This window comes from Ixodes scapularis, unplaced genomic scaffold (genome assembly GCF_016920785.2).
Source record: "Ixodes scapularis isolate PalLabHiFi unplaced genomic scaffold, ASM1692078v2 PGA_scaffold1__304_contigs__length_218370807, whole genome shotgun sequence".
NCBI classification, from domain to species: Eukaryota; Metazoa; Arthropoda; class Arachnida; order Ixodida; family Ixodidae; genus Ixodes; species Ixodes scapularis.
Window position 1 is genome coordinate 202,692,901 of NW_024609846.1, and position 4,498 is coordinate 202,697,398.

The following is a 4,498-nucleotide window of genomic DNA, read 5'->3' on the forward strand; positions in this document are numbered from 1 at the left end:
TTGTAACGGGTGGCAGCTTGCGCCATTTAGCCTAACATATCGTCATTCCTTCTTTTTTGTTAATTTGTATAAAATTTTGTTTAAACGCAACACTCCGCCCCCCCCCCCCCCCTTTTTTTGAAGTGTTTACATTGCTTATTTATGTCTATTTTTATCCCTCCCTAGATTTTTCCACGAATCTTCAAATCTCCTCTTAGTTACCGCAATTCTTTCCCTATCCATTCGTCCAACCGTGTCTGGAAGCCCCCAGTGCCCCCTCCAAATCCGTAGCTATCACCCCCAAGAGGGGGGGGGGGGGCGAAGCCCCGTGCACCTTAAAATTACCTGTTCTATAGTTTCCCTTTCGTGGTTGCATATGTTGCATACAGTGTCAATTTCCTGGAATTCAGCCCTATATGTTTTCGTTCTTAGCACCCCCGTTCTAGCTTCAAATATTAATGAGCTCCCCAATCGATTATTATACACCTGTTCCTTCTTTGTTTCTTTTTCTTGTGCCCTGTATATTGTTAAAGTTGAATTCCCCCGCATTCTCTTTTCCCACAATTTTCTTTCTGTTTCCTTTACTCCCTTTTCTACTGATATACTCTGATCGGCCCCATCTCGTTGAATGTATTTAGATCTCAGCCAGCGGGTTCGGTTTGTCCACTTAGTGTTTAGATCTTTCATATATATATACTTGTACACCTTTTCGCTGCCATCCGTGTATCCTCAATTTCAGCAAGCATTTGTTCGAAATTTACTTCGCTGATTGCTTCTCTACTCCGAAAGATGCCAAACCCATATCCCCCAGTACTCCCTCATTTGGTGTATTCCTATGTGCCCCCCATGCCAACCTACCCCCCCACCTTTGCTGTATTTCTAAACCCGCCTGGATTTCTGACCTCATACACACTACCGCAAGGCCAAATGATAGTCCTGGCACCATGACTCCCTTCCATACATCCCTAACGACTTCATATCTAATATAGTTCCATAGTGCCCTGTTTCATGATAGCTGAATCTCGTTTCTCCTTCTTTATTACAATATATTCATGCTCTTTTAGATGCCGCCTTCCTTCACTTAATCATACTCCCAGATATTTGTACTTTTCTACGTGTTCTATCAATGTGTCCTGTGTCTCCAGGGGTTCCCCCTTCTCGTCGTAGGAAACTATTATACCCGACTTGTCCCGACTAAATTCTAGTTCTAAACTGTCCCTTTCCCTGCTGCATTTCCTAATCAGTTCCTGCATTGTCTCACGACTTTCTGATATGAGTACAATGTCGTCTGCATACATTCACCCTGGCAATACTTAATTTACTTTATGTCTTTCCTCCATGTAAGTCAGGTCAAAACCTAGGTTTCATTGCTCTAATCTCTTTTTCATCTCACTGAGGTATATCATAAAGAGCAGAGGAGACAATGGGCAACCCTGTCTAAGTCCTCTTTTTAAGGCTGCTTGTCTTGTAGTTTCGGCTTTCCATGTTATAACCACACTATTTGCCGTATAAACCCGTTTTACAAACTTAACCATGGTTCCCCTAGCCCATATTACTTCTGTTAGTTCCAGAGTTTTTCCTGATTCACGTTGTCATCTGCCCCTTTGATGTCTAAAAATGCTACCCATACTGGCCTTTGACTTGTCTTTGCTATCTCTATGCACTGAGTGATTACGAATAACTTATCATCTAAGCATCTATCTCTCCTGAAACCGTTTTGCAGCTCCCCCAGAATCTGCTTTCTCTCTGCTCGTTCTTCCATTCTTCTTTTCACAATTTGCAAAGCTAGTCTGTATATTACTGAAGCTACTGTAATTGGTCGGTATGATTTAATATTCTCTTTGTCTCCCTTGCCCTTATATAATAATCTCATCCTGCTCAATTTCCATTTACTGGGTACCTCCCCTCCCATAAGTATCTGGTCAATCACCTGCCTTAGTTTCAATTTGCTTCTTTTGCCTAGAACCTTTATCAATCTCATTGGTATGCCGTCTGGACCTCTCGCAGTTGCAGCCGGAACATTTCCTTGTGCTTTTTTCTATTCCCCAGTGGTCATTTCCTTTCTTCACTATGATCCTTCTCTTGTGTTGTGTAGAAGCTACCATTCCTACGGTCTGATCTGGTTCTAACTCCGAAAATGCTGCTTCGATTGTACGTCTAATGTATTCTCTTGACTCTTCCTCCTCTGCCTTCGTCCCTCCCTGTGTGGTTAGTGTCTGCTGGTACCCCTCGGTCTTTTTTTCCCTGTGCAATGATGTCGTCCCAGAACCCTTTTGCCACATTCCTATCCTTCTGATTTATCTCTATCATCCCCTGGACCCTTGCCCTCCCACTTTTCGCCTGTATCAATACTGATTCCTCCCGCTTTTTTGTTTTCTGAAATTCCTCCCATTCTGATGTTACTTCGGCTGGTGTGGCCCCCTTTTTCTTCGCCCACCTGTGTTCTCTCCGCCGAGATGTGCCCTAGAGCGAGGAGCTCGCACTTGTAGCCTTCCCTGCGATACATCATACGGTAAAATGGGGTACAGGGAGGATTCACTGGACGCTATATTTGTGAGTGCTGTTTAGAGCGCATGCTCAGAACGAGCTCACATCAATAGGCTGCTAAGACCGGTACTCTTGATGGTGCGAGATGCACGTTGCATAAGAACTGTGGAAGCTCGCCATCAGCACGCGCTCGGCATTCGCGCACACAGTTATGGCCGCCAGTGAATACTCCCTATAGATGCCGCTTGGCGACTCGATATTGCTGCCTTAACCTCTTTTTCCCACCAGTTTTTGAGATTGAGTTTTAATGTTCTTCCTCCTTGTTTCATTCGTGTGGATACCCTTAAAGTTGTATCCACACGAAGGAGAACTCCGCGGACGGATGCCGTGACGTCAACACCCCGGTAAACTCCGTCCCCGGCTCCGCCACGTGCGCCTGCGGAGCTTTTGTGCTGACAGCACGAAGCCTCCGCGCCTCCGCCACGGAGGAGAACGGGAGAACGGCGCCGCGAGGCGTCAAAAAGGGATGACGTATATCTCACGTGATGCGCGCTCCGCGGAGCAAAGGAGCGGATTTCTCCTTCATGTGGATACCCCATTAAGGGTGCAGTTGGAGCACTCACTTAAGTCTTCTTACTTGCCGTTTGTGAAGGGGTTGCGGTAGCCATAGCGAAGTCAAATCAGGGTTTATACCCCTAGCCGATCGATAGCTGCCCCGCCGACAAGCGGAGGAACACTCGTTAATTGTTCTCTGAAGCTAGAATTGTCTAAACTGGTGGTGTAATAAATAGAAATAAGCACAAAGAAATAAGCCGAAAAAAAACAAAAAACACAGACCGGTCTGAACTGCTTCGTTTTCTTCCCTTTGATCCAAACGTTGACGTAATCCTCGTTTACAATCTGTGACCAGCGTTGGCCTTGTTTGATGACGTCATCTCATTCGGGACTACCGCCTTGTTATCTATAGGTGTCGTGCAACCCCAATTATACGTCATCAAGTTTTGCAAAGGACAGATTGAAAGAAAACGCTCGCTTCTTTTTTTTAAATTACACCGCCACAAAGGCGTTTCTTGGTCAGTGACGTTGCATGCGAGTATACATGGGTCCCACTAATGCCTGCAAGTCTGTGTAAAGTGAAAAAAAAAAGTTCAGTTTTTCCACTTTGGTGAAGAAGGAAGACCAGCGAGGCTGTACTACGGTGGGAATGAAGTAATGGCCGGCCGCAAATCGGCAAGCCTGACTGGAAAGGCTGGAGAGGTTGCCGCCATCTATGAGCGACGGCGGCAACCAGACAACTGGCCAACCGTTAGTCCGGTTGCCGCCGTCGGTCATAGATGGTGGAAGCTGTCCAGAGTTTAGTGCCATCATTTGTTTGCGCACGGACACAATACTGGGGAAACTAGCCCGAAACAGCTCCGCTGTAAAAATATTGCAAGAGAATATCGTTGCGCAGCCCTTTTAGGCTGACACTACAGCCAATGCTGCAGGCACGAGAGTACACGACCTCGGCTTTGAAACGTTGGCCCGCAGAAGGTTTGCTTGCGAAAGAAAGGCACATCTCAAAACCAGGAGCGTTGGCTAGCTCGCGCTTGTGGCTTTGGCTGTCGTCTCTGCTTAAAGGGGTACAAATACGAAAATCAAAATATACGGATTTTTTCTGAAATGTGTGAAAAAGGACTTGTGTTATCCGTAAATGACAATACCACGTTAGTATTTTTAGAGAATGGCTATATTTTTCGTTTCAAGCGTCCGATTGTCGCGAGCGCTTCGAAATCGGCCATCGAGGTGTGCGATGCATCATGGGGACCCCTTCGCAACCCTGTCGCCTGTCTCCTCAGCACAGCCAAAGGATCGCGTGATTATGAGCGCCGCCACGCGGTGGTTTTCGCGAGTTACAATCTCGCCTTTCAGAGTGGTGGAGAACTGCACAGCTGCACGACGTTCGTCGGGACGTATTCCTTTCGGGCCTTGTAGTCCGCGGTGCGTTCTTTCATGATCTATGAACTGGAGAGGACGATGATTTCGACTACAA